Raw genomic sequence first — 15,890 nt, 5'->3', positions numbered from 1 at the left:
ATGATAAAAATATAGCTTATCATTAGACACTCTGAGATTCACTAAATTACTATTGCTGATCTAGGAATTTTAGCATTTTATGAGTTTTATAGAGCCACAAGTTTCTTTCCCTGCCTCTCAGTATTTCTCATTTTTGAGAACTGAAGATTCCCTGAATTATTTTACATAACATTTTCTTAAGTCTATATATAATTGTCTTTGGAGAAGGCACTGGCGACCCACTCCAGTACTCTTGCCTGAAAAATCCCATGGACGGAGGAGCCTGGTAGGCTGCAGTCCATGGGGTCGCTAAGAGTCGGACACGACTGAGCGACTTCACTTTCACTTTTCACTTTCTTACATTGGAGAAGGAAATGGCAACCCACTCCAGTGTTCTTGCCTGGAGAATCCCAGGGACGGGGGAGCCTGTTGGGCTGCCATCTATGGGGTCGCACAGAGTCGGACACAACTGACGTGACTTAGCAGTTAGCAGTTGGTGGCAACAATAACACAGTTCAATTTTTCTTAACTATAAAAGTCCCCAGTAGAATACCTAAACAATATGCTGATAAATCTGGTTTCCAGGATTTTTTTTTAATAATATATTGATCCTAGAATAAAGAACCAAAAAATAAGTTCATATTTGAAATGTGGATATTACTAGGTTTTTGTGGGATATATCCAGAAGTATGTAAAGAATCTGACTACAGTGCAGGAGACCTGGGTTCAATCCCAGGGTAGAGAAAATCCCCTGGAGAAGGGAATGGCAACCTACTCTAGTATTCTTGCCTGGAGATTTCCATGGACAGAGGGGCCTGGAAGGCTATAGTCAGTGGGGTCACAAGAGTTGGACACAACTGAGTGACTAACACACACATGTCTAAGGCATCTCCAAGACTCACATGTTTATATATGTGATGATGGGCCAAAGAATCACACTAAGAAAAATTAGTATATCTCTCATTCATTGAAATTTCCCTGTGTTGTTGACAAATACTAGTAAGCACTATATGATTTTACCCATACACTAACTCTAGAAGGTAGGTAGTATGTATAAATGTATATATGGCATATGAGGAAATGAAGACTTAATTAAATAAGCCTCAGATGAGAGAAACCACATATTTAGCAAAGGTGGAGGAAAGAAGGAAAGTATAAAAGGAAGGAAGGGAAGGAAGAAGAAAGGAAGGAAGGAAGAAAAAAAGACAAAACTTGCAATTATTTTAACAAAGTCCAATAATACCTCATTTTGATAAATTTGCCAAGCTACTGCTAAAATGGTTTCCCTGGTAGCTCAGGGGTAAAGAGTCCTCCTGCAAAGAAAGAGACATGGGTTCTATCCCTGGGTCAGGAAGATCTCCTGGAGAAGGAAATGGCAACTGACTCCAGGATTCTTGCCTGGGAAATCCCATGGACAGAGGAACCTGGTGGACTACAGTTCATGGGGTCACTAAAGAGTCGGGCATGACTTAGCAACTAAACAATTACTGAACCACAAAGGCTAGCATTTCTTACCACGTGACAGATGTTATTATCTTCATATCCATAATCTGATCTAATAATCATAACTATCCAATCAAGTACCAAAAAATGTTATCTCTAATATATAAATGGGGAAACTGATGTTTAAAGTGGTTAAGTTAATTTGCCCCAAATTATGGAGTTAGACATAGAAGAGCTGAAGTTGGAACTTTCATGTATGACCCCAGTGCATGTATGACCTCATTCAGTGAGGCTGAGGCACATACAGAAGGGGTCTCTAACAGTCTGACAAATGTCCATGACAAATATTTTTTATATGTTTACTTTCAGACACCTAAAATGTTAATTCCATGTCAGTTGTGTGGGTATGATGCTGCTTAGGCTTCTCAAGAAAAGAATCTCATCATGAATAGTTTTGTGTGCAAAGGGCCCAGAGAATTAGATGTTGAGGATATACCCAATATGGAAAACAATGCCAAAGTATAATAGAACCGCCAAATTCAGTTGAATCATTTTGGTGACCATCTCATTTATCTACCACTTACATATTATTCTGACGACCCCTTCTTTCTGGAAATTTCCTTTCTATATATATTATATGGCGTAAGTCTCTATTATTTTCCTCCCACCACTCAGCAACTTCCCCCTGAACCCCCACCAAAGGATTCCACATCAATAGCAACACTCATTTATTAAAAATCTTTTCTATGATAGAAAAATATAAATGAAAAAAATAATACTTTAAGCTGAATAAAAATTAGAAAAACACATATCAGAACCTATGAGGCAATGCACTGGAGTGCAGTATACTAACCTGAAAAATATACATTTATTAGAAAACAATGATGGGCTTCCCTGGTGGCTCAAATGGTAAAGAATCCACTTGCAAAGAGAGACCTGGGTTTGATTCCTGGGTTAGGAAGATTCCCTGGAGGAGGGAATGGCAACCCAGTCCAGTATTCTTGCCTGGAGAATCCCCATGGACAGAGGAGCCTGGAGGGCTACAGTCCATGGGGTCACAAAGAGTCGGACACGACTGAGCAACTAAGCACAGCTCATATTGGTCAAAACCTCATTGTTTTAATGAAACTTTCTTTTATTAAATGCAGAAAGCGATGATATAAAACATTTTTTGTTTTCAGCTTAAGATGTTAGGAAAATATTTAAATAAAAGTCAGAAAATGAGCACAAATTAATGCATTAACAATAAAACCAAAGTCGATTATTTAAAAAGAAACTGGAGCTTATTATACAGAGTGAAGTAAGCCAGAAGGAAAAACACCAATACAGTATACTAACGCATATAAATGGAATTTAGAAAGATGTTAACGATAACCCTGTGTACGAGACAGCAAAAGAGACACTGACGTATAGAACAGTCTTATGGACTCTGTGGGAGAGGGAGAGGGTGGGAAGATTTGGGAGAATGGCATTGAAACATGTAAAATATCATGTATGAAACGAGATGCCAGTCCAGGTTCAATGCACGATACTGGATGCTTGGGGCTTGTGCACTGGGACGACCCAGAGGGATGGTGTGGGGAGGGAGGAGGGAGGGGGGTTCAGGATGGGGAACACATGTATACCCGTGGTGGATTCATTTTGATGTTTGGCAGAACTAATACAATTATGTAAAGTTTGAGAATAGAATAAAATTAATTAAAAAAAAAAAAAAAAGAAAATACGTGAAAATTTTCAAGAAAATTTTAGAAAAAGCATGATTAACTGGATGAGAAATGATAAGAACAGAGAAATAAAACTTTATAATAGAATAGTATGCATAAGTATAATACTATATTTGGCAACAGATACAAAATAGATAACATTTATAGAAAAACAATCACCAAATGAGCCCATGCTATCCATGCAATGACTATACCAACAGAGCAAGGGAAGCAAATGATGATTTTCTCAAGAGATGAGGAAGAAATCAGAAAATTCAATGGCAATCTATGATAAAATTCTTAATATATAAAATGCAAATAGTGTTCCAAATGAAAGATATCTTTCAGAAATTTGGAGCAAATGTATTTACCAGTGACCTGTGAAAAGTAGATCAGTTAAAGTTAGTGACAAGATAAAGATATTGTTAGGGAGGGGAAAATTTCCCCCCTACCCATACTTAGTTTTTGGACAATCTAGTAATTAAATTGACACCAGGCAGATTAACAGGTGAAGCGCACACACACACACACCCACACACATATTAAATTTGATTTCTACATGTGGAGTATGGAGGTCTCATAGAAATGGAACATAAGAGATGGCCAAAGCTGGCAGCTTTATACTCTTAAGACAAAGAAACAGCATATTTGTGAGGAAATGACCAGACAAAGAAACTTAGGCTTGGGTGGTTAATTAGTGACACATCTAAACAGAGTTTTGGTTTGGGGTGGTAAATTAGTAAAGAAGTAGCGAGGTCTGTCTGTACAGCCCTCTGGGCTCTGAATTCACTGTCTCTGATGATAAGGTCCTCTCTTTACCCTACAGTACAGGGAAGGTTTCACGTGGGAGATTTATTTCCTACTTTAAGAAACAGAGAAGAGACTCAGTGTGTCCTTCTTGCAAAAGGTTGTTTCTAAAGTAACTTTTAATTCAAAATAATCAACATGCCATTGTAATGTATTTTGGGATGGGCTGCCCTGAGCCCCAATGATATTTATTAACACAACTACTATTCAACATTTAATGGAGCAGTCTTCATAAATGAAAAAAACAAGTAAATAAAAGGAGACAAAGCAAAAATGTCTTTATTTAGGTTTTAACTAATCATTTAAAAGAATAGACTGAAAACTCTTAAAAACAGAATCTGCCAAAGTGATGGTATAGATGATCAATATCACAAATTAATAGCTTTTTCTGCCACAGAAATTAACCACTGAGAGTAAAGTCACAGATGTAGAAAACAAACTTGTTACCAGAGGCTAAAGGTGGGGTGGGGAAGGGATAAACTAGAAGATTGAGACTGACAAACTATCATGTGTGAAATAGATAACTATTAAGAACCTGTTGCACAGCTCGGGGAACTCCACTCAATATTCTATAATGGCCTATATGAGAAAAGAAATTTAAAAAGTGTGTATATATGTATATGTATAACTGATTCACTTTACTGTACACCTGAAAATAACACAACATTGTAAACCAACTATACTCCAATAAAATTTATTTTAAAAAAGAAATTAACTGCTGAGGAAATTTTATAAAAGTAATGATTTATTTATAATAGCTACAAAGCTATAAAATGTATTCGTATGACAGAAGTTTGTGTCTGGTAGAGATAGGGGAGGTCTGTAAAAATTTACTGAAGAACATTAAGTCCTTTATTCCTTTCCTGAAAGTAAGAATGAATATTCAACAGTGAAAAGATGTGAATTTTCCCATTAACACTCCCATAAATTCAAAGTGTTATCAATCAATAACACAAAAGTTTGTAATGGATAGTGACAGATGTATTATAAAATGCATTAGGTACTATAAATGTGCAAATATATTTGGTATAATATTAAAGCAACAAAGATGGGATACCCTTTGATATGTCAAAATGTAGTTGAGAGGTTTATCATTAAAAAAATGTAATGGTCAAAGGTTTAAAAATATATACCCCCAGAATAGAAGAGTATTTCCAAAAAATGTTTAAATGAAGATAAAGAATATAATGATAGTGGCATGTTACCAGGAAAAATTTGATATGATAGATAATACTTGGTCAGTTGGTTAACAGTTTATAATAATATGAAAGGATCCCTATTTCACACGTCTCTGTACTTGGGTTAAAAATTTCAAGACCAAAACAAAGCTATAATAATTAATATTAGAATAAATAAGGGAAAATGCATATTTTTTTAGGGAGTGCCTTCTTAAATAAGATGAAATGAAAACAGTTAAGTAAAATACCAGTACAGAACACACTATGTCAAACTTAAATACAACTGGTTACAAAAGATACGTGTAAGTAAAATAAGTTGTACAGCAAATATACACATTATAATGCCAAAGCCAGAGAATACTGCTGCATCTGATTTAAAGTAGATTGTGCATGTGTTATTTATTTGATGACAGTCTGTGGTTAGATACATGGTTAGAGAGTTGGGAACAGGAACAATAACACTTAACAAATTTTTGTGTCCAGAGGTTTTGATCATGGATGTTGGGATGTATTATTCTGGCCCACTATAATAATAAAGATGAAGGTACGAGTCCTTGCTCCTTCATTGACATTGGTGAGAGGTAGACCTTGGTAACCCATTCCCATCTAAGATTCCTTACCCATAAACCTTGGACTTAAATATCCATGGTTCCAAACTCCTAATTTATCTCATATACACACTACTATATATAATATAGCTAACCAACAATGACCTACTGTATAACACAGGGAACTGTACTCCATTTCTTATAATGGAAAATAATCTGAAAATAATATTTATACATATGTGTATAACTGAATCATTTGCTGTACACTAGAAACTGATACAACATTGTAAATTAACTATATTTCAATTAAAAAATAAACTCCCTAGTCTGCCAATATCCAGTTGTTTCTATAATGATCAAATGCCAAGATGTATTTGAAGTACTTCTTTCTAAACATAAAAGGTTTCTTAGAAGCTCAGACTGTGAGGATCCTGTAAAAAAGGTGGAACTGATGCCAAGTGAAAGAATTCAAAAAACTTACTTTCTAACAAATAGGGACACAGAAATCAAATTTAAAAGCTGTGTGAAATAACAATAAAATATAAGATAAATATCAAATTGGGGCCACAGAGAAGTACAATTCACTCAATTTCTTGATAGAACTGAATTTAATGCTTTTCCTGTAGACATATATGTGCTTGCAAATGTGTCACTTAACTTTCACAAGCTCTAGCTTTGGGGCTGTCACTGTGATCACTCTACTCTCCCTTTTCAGGTGTGCAGTCTTTTGCCTCCCCTCTCCCCATCCCTCCCTCTGCTCTGTCCCTTGCCCTTCTGATGAGCTTTCAACAGTCCCTCTTCTTGGTCTGCACGTTCTGGTCCTAGCATCTTACCTGGTTCCCAACAGAGGGGCAGCTGCCTTTTCCTCTACTGCTCAGCCAATTGTACAGTGTAGCTCTCAGACCCAGCCTTCTGAGGAGCCCAGCATGTGACTCAGCCTTACTGCCAAGAGAACCTTGAGGCTTGGAGTGAGTAAAATTAAATGAGCAGCATAATCCTAGGTGGAAGACTAGAATTTCCCAGGAGGCTCACCTGGGAAATACTTAATAGTATGTTTCAGATTGAAGAAAATCTAAATAATATGTTTGCCATCTCCCTTTTAGTTATTTCACTATCTTTATAAAATGTTCCATAAATGTAAACAGTCTTTTTTTTCCTCCATTAATTTTCAATTTTGTTTATTGCTGTGCAGGGTGCAGACAAGAAATGCCCTTATCCTTATCTCCTTTCTTCATTCCTAGATATTAATATAGTCACCTACACCATAATATTTTCCTGAATATTTATATAAATCTATATATGGCAGACCCTTTACCGTCTGAGCCACCAGAGAAGTCCATATGTTCTTATCAGTTCAGTTCAATTCAGTTCAGTCACTCAGCTGTGTCTGACTCTTTGCAACCCCATGAATCACAGCACGCCAGGCTTGCCTGTCCATCACCATCTCCCGGAGTTCACTCAAACTCATGTCCATCGAGTCGGTGATGCCATCGGGTTATCTCATCCTCTGTCATCCCCTTCTCCTCCTGCCACCAATCCCTCCCAGCATCAGAGTCTTTTCCAATGAGTCAACTCTTCGCATGAGGTGGCCAAAGTACTAGAGTTTCAGCTTTAGCATCATTCCTTCCAAAGAACACCCAGGACTGATCTCCTTCAGAATGGACTGGTTGGATCTCCTTGCGGTCCAAGGGACTCGCAAGAGTCTTCTCCAATACCACAGTTCAAAAGCATCAATTCTTCGGTGCTCAGCTTTCTTCAAAGTCCAACTCTCACATCCATACATGACCACAGGAAAAACCATAGCCTTGACTAGATGGACCTTTGTTGGCAAAGTAATATCCTGCTTTTCAATACACCATTTAGGTTGGTCATAACTTTTCTTCCAAGGAGTAAGCGTCTTTTAATTTCATGGCTGCAGTCACCATGTGCAGTGATTTTGGAGCCCCCAAAAATAAAGTCTGACACTGTTTCCACTGTTTGCCCATCTGTTTCCCATGAAGTGTTGGGACTAGATGCCATGATCTTAGTTTTCTGAATGTTGAGCTTCAAGCCAACTTGTTCACTCTCCTCTTTAATCAAGTGGCTTTTTAGTATGGTCTTATAGCTATTATTAAACATATTATATTTGTGTTTCAGTTGTTTGAACTTTAAAGCAAATCAATTTTGATTGAAATATGATTAAATAAACATTATTCAACACAGAATCTAAAACCCAAGAAGTGTCTAGAAAAATAAATAACATACAATTTTGTGTAACTAAACACATATCACTGCAGATGGTGATTGCAGCCATGAAATTAAAAGACACTTACTCCTTGGAAGGAAAGTTATGACCAACCTAGATAGCATATTAAAAAGCAGAGACATTACTTTGCCAACAAAGGTCCATCTAGTCAAGGCTATGGTTTTTCCAGTGGTCATGTATGGATGTGAGAGTTGGACTGTGAAGAAAGCTGAGCACCGAAGAACTGATGCTTTTGAACTGTAGTATTAGAGAAGACTCTTGAGAATCCCTTGGACCGCAAGGAGATCCAACCAGTCCATTCTGAAGGAGATCAGTCCTGGGTATTCTTTGGAAGGAATGATGCTAAAGCTGAAACTCTAGTACTTTGGCCACCTCATGCGAAGAGTTGACTCATTGGAAAAGACTCTGATGCTGGGAGGGATTGGGGGCAGGAGGAGAAGGGGACGACAGAGGATGAGATGGCTGGATGGCATCACTGACTCGATGGACGTGGGTTTGGGTGAACTCCGGGAGTTGGTGATGGACAGGGAGGCCTGGCGTGCTGTGATTCATGGGGTTGCAAAGAGTTAGACACAACTGAGCGACTGAACTGAACTGAACTTAACTTAACTGAACTGAAACACATATCTGGCTTCCTATGTGGCTCAGTGGATAAAGAATCCACCCACAATGCAGGGGATGCAGAAGACGCGGGTTTGATCTCTGGATTGGGAAAATCCCTGGAGAAGAGCATGGCAACCCACTCCAGTATTCTTGCCTAGGGAATACCATGGACAGAGGAGCCTGGGCACTACAGTCCACAGGGTGATAAAGAGTTGGACATGACTCAGGTGACGGAGCATGCAAACACACACCACTGTAAGAGGAGGCATCCATTCAACAAAATAAAATCACTTTTTTCCTTTGACTCTGATTCAATTACCCATATTTATGTCACATTTCTGTTTAATTTACACTGGACCGTGGATTTCTGGGATAACATTTTGCTTTCTCCAGAATTCATGTTATCTTCCATTTTGCCTGCTAAGAAGATAAAGGGATAAAGACAACTTTCAACATTCAGAGATTATGACGGCTGATTCCAGTCTGAGATGGGAAGAAGACATGTTGCTTGTTCTGTGTCCTCCAGGGAGACTCTAGAAAAGTAGGAAGACTTCCTCCATACACAAACCCTCCAGGAGGGAGGTTGGATCTGAACCCCTTACTACTCCAGAATTATTCTTCTGGGTCTTAGTTTTAAGTGCCCCCAAGTGCAAAATCAGGGTCTCAACTTCCCTGAAGGTATTCATTAGCTAAATCTCATCCCATTTAGGTCTTTATCCCTTTGAGCTTGAGAAACATGGATTGAACTGCTATTTCACTTCATGAGTCAGAGTGCAGGCACCAGATTCTGTAGGAATTCAGGAAAAAGTGCAGAGAATAAAGACAGGCATCTCTCTAGGGCTCCCCTCTCCCATTTCAAACTTGGGTGGCAGGTCAGTGTTGCTTCTCCATTATCCACCCAAGCGGGGGAGAATCTGTGATCTGAAAGTCAGAATCAGCAGAATAGAATGAGGAAGCTGAGATGTATCTCTTTGGAGGGAACTTTGGTCTGTGAAAAAGACATTAGAGAGTCTGGAAAATAGATGAATCAGGGGAGACAAACTGGTTTTGAAAGGGGCTACAGCATATGAATAGCTGAACCCTGGTTGAGAAGAGTCACCACCCCTAAAGGAGTTTACAGAAGAGGTGAGTTTTCTATTAAGGCTCGTGGGCAGAAGGCAATAAAGACGCCATCCTAGAGAAGGCAGTCTATACCCAGAGATGCCAGAAAATCAACCTGGAATCTTGTTATAGAGGTAACCAGTCCAATGAAAAGCAGAGTTCTGCATTCAAATGCAGATTTCCCTATAATTTGCAGGTCCCCTTTGTATCTGGCTTTTTCATGACAGGGCAGGCAAAAATCTCTTCTGTGTGCTACCAGAGTGAGTGTCCCATCAATCACTATCCAGCAGAGGCAGTGGTGTGGACCACCAAGATCACTGGGTGTGGATTTATGCACTTGGCACTAATTTATTGGGCTTCCCTTGTGGCTCAGCTGGTAAAGAATCCACCTGCAATGCAGGAGACCTGGGTTCCATTCCTGGGTTGGGAAGATCCCCTGGCTAAGGGAAAAGCTACCCACTCCAGTATTCTGGCCCGGAGAATTCCATGGACTATATAGTCCATGGGGTCACAAAGAGTCAGACATGACTGAGCAACTTTCAGTTTCAAATTTATTATGTGGTCTTGGGCAAATCATGTAACTAGCCTCAGCTCTATTTCTCTCATTTTAAATGCAGATGCAGAGTCTTTGTGAGAGGAACAATAAAATGTAAAGGCATATCTACAAAAATAGCAATGTCTTCCACAGTTAATCAAATAGATTATTATCTACTTTGATAAATTGTATCTCTGGCCAGCATCTTCACCAGTGCCCATGGTACAACCTGGTGAAGATGGTACAACTTGTGCTTTTGCTGCTGCCACTGAGTCTCAGTGACTACATCCTCACAAGTGAGGGGATGACATACAGGAGGCAAAAAGGAATTTGGGAGGAAGCTTCTACCTCAAACAGAATATGTGACAATTTGGGAAGACCAGGACAGACAGAAGGGGATTAAACAAAGCCCTAGTGCCCAGATAATGGGTGTGTATTTCTGAATTTTCACCATACTCCATATAGGACTGTTTGTTTTGAGAAAATCTATAGCTATTATCTAAATAGGATTATCTACTTCCAAACTTGAGCAAGACAAGTTTAGAGCCACACCTCTCTCAAATTGTTACAAATCTAAGGAAAAATCAGAAAGAAGCTAGGTTTATTACATGTCTTACAGAAACCCCTATTAGATACCTTTGGGTTGGGTTGAATAAAACATTTGTCAATAAATTTGTTAAAGGAGATTTGAAAAGATATCTTTCTTGCCTACATGTTTTTGTTATAAAGGAGTTAAGAATTAATCAAAGAATTTAAGGATTGTCAAAGATTCAGGTCAAGTGAGATTGAATAGTGAAAAAGTGTCGGGTAGATGAGCTCCAGATGAATTTTTCGAGTCACTGACTCTTAGTTAAGAGTCACCAACTGGAACAAACAGTAGGCTCAACCCAAATAATTCCATCAAATACTGGCAGAGGATGATGTTCACAAAGTCATCCTCTGGTCAGCAGGGCAACGGCTAGTATGAAAAAGTGCACAACTGTCTTGTGGGCCTGGTGTCAAAGTAGAGGGTTCTGTCAGACCGTTTTAAGATGTGCATGCAAGCATGCACGCTCGAGTCATGCCCAACTCTTTGTGACCTATGAACTCTAGCCCACCAAGTTCCTCTGTCCATGGGATTCTCTAGGCAAGAATATTCACATGGGTTGCCATTTCCTCCTCCAAGGGCTTTTTCCAACCCAGGGATCAAACCCAGGAGTCCTGCATTGGCAGGTGGATTCTTTACCACTGAGCCACCTGGGAAGCATTTTTAAGATGTGGTCAGTGTATTAATGACCCCATTGCTACTGAATAATGGATTCTATTTGTTATTTTCTTCAGCAAACCTTTATTAAACTCTTACTCTATGGCATACACAGGTGCTAGAAAGAGAACATGGCTTAAGGATGGCAATATGAAAATTTATCATTTAGGACAGGGTTTGGAAAACTATAGCTTACAGACCAAATCTAACTTGCAGCCTGTTTTAATAAATAAACTCTTATTGGAACACAGCCATACTCATGTATTTATATATTGACCATGGTAGCTGCTTTGGCTAAGTGAAGTTACAACAGAGATCATATGACCCACAAAGCCTAAAACATTTAAGATCTGACTTTTTCAGGGAAAAAAAAAAGTTTGCTTATCTTCCAAATAGTAAGAGTCATAGCCTAAATTCATTACAGGTACACAATTACTGAGTCAAGTTATCATCCATTCCAAATCCCCACGGTAATTGTTTTAGAGTCAAAACTAATTCATTAGCAGTAAATACACTGAGTATTTACTGTATCAGTAAATACTCAGTATTGTATCAGTATACTGATACAGATTAATATCAGTAAAGTCAACTGAGGTTAACTATCTGCCTTTAAGTCAAAGAGTTTTTCAAACTGACTTCCAACCCGGAATGTGCCTCAAGTGTTGAGTCATTGTTTTAATTCAGAAGCAGAAGACCACAGCATATAGCCTGTTATTGATAGACCTCAGCCTTTGTTATCTGGTCATCTGTCTGAATATATATCTGAATATTTCTACCAAAGGAGATTCTCATGTAAAATCTAAAGTGCATTCTGACTTTGAACAACTTTGACCAGTTGCAAACTGATCAGTGAAAGTGTGCATGAAGTCCAAAGAAAGACAGGGCACATGGGATGGAGGCCTGATTCTGCCCCTTGCCAGGCTGGTGCCCTTGGCTAGCATGCTTGCTCCACCTCCCAGACATCAGCCCTGTCCTGGGAGGGGTCAGAGCGAATGTACAGTCCAGTCCTCCTCCTGGGGTCTCTACATGGTAAGGTCTTTGGCTTTGGGGGTCTCAGAACATATCAGCAGGGAGATGACAGGGTCTTCTGCATAGTCATCCCTCATGGAGAAGTAGGAGCCCTCTCCCTGCCAGAAAGGAAGAGCAGATCACTGCCCCCCACATCCTCAGAGCACCACGAACGGGTATTGTGGTGTCATGTAGTGAACCAATTGCTTCCCTGCGGAAGGACTTCTCAAGAGGAATGAAGGGACCTATGCTTAGGTTAAACAAATGAGTTGTCAGTTCTAAATTGAAAAGAAGGGAAAAAATATTATGATGTTATTTGTCAAGATAGTTTTCCTTTCACAGATTCTATTTTCAAAAAGCTATTACTCTTATGAAATATTATGAAACATTACTCATGAAATATTATTATTAATGTAGCTTGTATATTCTGACCCCCTTTGCATGGACATAAATATGAATAAATAATAATGAATGGCATTATTTTATATTGCAAGTTTTTATTTATTAAGATAGTTGAAAATATTCTGGTTTAACATTAACTCCAGCTGCTGTATTGTTCAATTATTCCATCCAAAATATTATAAATAATAATCGTGACTGCTTTTAATGTTATCCCTTGAAGGGAGTAGATTACCTTCCCAGTGGAGAAACAATCACCATCCACTGAGGTTGATTTAAGGGAATAGCTCTTCTCATCCTGTGCCCTTCCTCCTCCTTGGGATCCCAGGATTGGAGAATTCCCAGTTTTGGGTTGCCTTTCCATTCTGTGCCATGTATGTTGTGGCTCTAGTCGGCAATATCACTCTCCTTCATGTAATCCGAACTGATCCCACCTTGCATGAGCCCATGTACCTCTTTCTGGCCATGCTGGCTATCACTGACCTGGTCCTTACTTCCACACAACCTAAAATGCTGGCCATATTCTGGTTTCACGATCATGAGATTGAATACCATGCCTGCCTCATCCGGTTGTTCTTCATCCATGCCTTTTCTTCTGTGGAGTCTGGATTGCTCATGGCTATGGCCTTGGACGGTTACGTGGCCATCTGCTTCCCACTGCATCACTCTAGTATCCTGACCCCATCTGTCGTGGGTAAACTGGGGGCAGGTATGATAATGAGAGAGCTTCTGTGAGTGAGTCCCTTTTGTTTCATGGTGTCCAGGATGTGCTTCTGCCCCATTTGGATCATCCCCCAGTCATACTGTGAGCACATGGCTGTAATGAAGCTGGTGTGTGCTGACACTAGGGTTAATCATGCATGTGGGCTCTTTGCAGCCTTCTCTGGGGTTGGCTTTGATGTTATTGTCATCAGTGTATCCTCTGTGATGATCTGGAGAACTGTGCTGTGGTTACCTTCAGGTGAAGCCCAGTTCAAAGCTTTTGGCACATGTGCCTCCCAAGTCATCTTGGCTTTTTATGTCCCTGCTTTCTTTACTTACCTCACCCACTGCTTTGGATATCAAGTGCCCTGAATGGTACATGTCATGTTAGCTATTCTCTGTCTCCTGGTACTTCCCATGCTCAACCCCATCATCTACAGAGTTAGAACGAAACAGATCATGGACAGGGTTGCTCAAGGATGTTGTAGAAAAGACCCTTGAGTCAAAGCTTAGGGATATAACCATCCCAGTCACCCCACTGATCTGGGGACATAAATATAGAAGGCTTAACATGATATTGCATGAAGAAGGCAATGGCAACCCACTCCAGTACTCTTGCCTCGAGAATCCCATGGATGGAGGAGCCTGGTAGCCTGGTAGGCTATAATCCATGGGGTTGCTAAGAGTCGGACATGACTGAGCGACTTCACTTTTACTTTTCCCTTTCATGCATTGGAAAGGAAATGGCAACCCACTCCAGTATTCTTGCCTGGAGAATCCCCTGACAGAGGAGCCTGTTGGGCTGCCGTCTATGGGGTCGCACAGAGTTGGACACGACTGATGCAACTTAGCAGCAGCAACATGATATTGCATATTGTCAGAAGATCATCTCTATGAACAACTGATTCAGAAAATAGCCATCATCCTGAAGCAACAGGGGCAATTTTCAGGATATCCTGAATATGATTCTCTGAAAGAGGTTATCGATAATGAACACAGGGTTGACCTATGTTCATCATCATCAGAAAAGAGTAAAAGACATGCTCACCTATCAAATTTGTGAAGATCTGAAAAGAATATCATCTTCCACAGACAAACAAGATGACATTTCCTTTTGAATGGTTGGTAGAAGGATAAGCTGGTATACCTTGTGATAAAGGAATTTAGAAATTTCCATGGAAACTGTTTAAAAGTTCTGTATTTTCCCCAAGCTTGGAATTTATTTATAGTAATAGAATGTTAAAAATGATGTACAAAGACATATATGGATTCATTATTTATAAAAATAAGAGCAGGAAAACATTAAAATATTGATTTATAAGAAACCAGATATAGTAATGATCAATTGAATGTTATTTATCATTTAAATACTGTATTTTCAAAATGTGTAATGGTGTGGAAATGATCAAGATATAATGTGAAACTGAAAAAAGATTGCCCATATGGCTGATTTCAATTCTAAAAAGGAATATAGGTGCATAGAAATGGATTCAGGAAATGAATCCAAATGCTATAACTTTAATGATAGTACTGAGATTTGTGGAATTTGATGTTCTTTTTGCACCTTTTTGTATTTCTCAAAATTATTCATGATTGAAAAGTTTAGTTTCAGTGTGAGAAAAAAAAGTAATTGAAGTAACAGTAAAACTATACAGAAGAGGTTAATTCAATGCCGAAGCCTAGGGGGGCAGCGTGGACAATATGAGAGCATTAGGGACTCGGTAATAATTTCCAGAAATATAGACATAACATTGCTGCCATACATAATATTGCTCACAATATCTTGAGACTGCTAATACTGAGAATTAGGTAGACTAAATGCTGGTCTCTCTTAACAAAATTTGCTGATGCTCTGCTGATAACTGATTTCAAATGAAATTTTGGAAAAAAATTGAGGAAGGAGCATCTCCTTGAAAATAACTGTTGTAGAGTTGAAGGTAGTAAGGAGGTCACTACAAATTTTGTTATTTATTAATATTGAATTTCCTTTTAAATGAAAAATTTAAGGTATATTAAAAACTACATGTCCTTCATTTTTTTCTTATTTTTTTCAACTTTTTTGAGTTGTATGAGGCATACATATATTTGCACATATTTACTGCATACATTTTGATGAGTTTGGACTTAGGCGTATACCTCTGATACCATCACCACAATCAAGGTGATAAACGTATGTGTCACCTTTACTGTATCTGTATTTTTATTCTCGTGCACTACTCTCTTGTCAAAGCCAATGGTGAAGAAGGTCCTAAAATAGAGACTTTTACGGTATTAAAACCAACATCAGATGAAGGTGCTTTAAGAGAAATCAGGAGTATTTGTTTTTCACAAGAGAAACAGCTAATGGAGAACCCTTCAGAAATGAATGGGTGAATTCTGAAGGACCATTGTCAGAA

The 15,890-nt window shown here is 38.8% G+C and overlaps 1 pseudogene; it reads left to right on the top strand.

Annotated features, from left to right (window-relative positions):
- Window positions 1-12,999: 12,999 nt before the first annotated feature.
- On the top strand, window positions 13,000-14,007 carry LOC147358034 (olfactory receptor 52R1-like; annotated as a pseudogene).
- Window positions 14,008-15,890: the final 1,883 nt, after the last annotated feature.

Source organism: Bos grunniens, chromosome 15, assembly GCF_055505025.1.
Source record: "Bos grunniens cultivar Pamir isolate PY7600 chromosome 15, Bosgru_T2T1.0, whole genome shotgun sequence".
In the NCBI taxonomy this organism is placed as follows: Eukaryota; Metazoa; Chordata; class Mammalia; order Artiodactyla; family Bovidae; genus Bos; species Bos grunniens.
The sequence above is the reverse complement of the archived record's forward strand: the minus strand, read 5'-3'. Positions and strand labels throughout refer to the sequence as shown.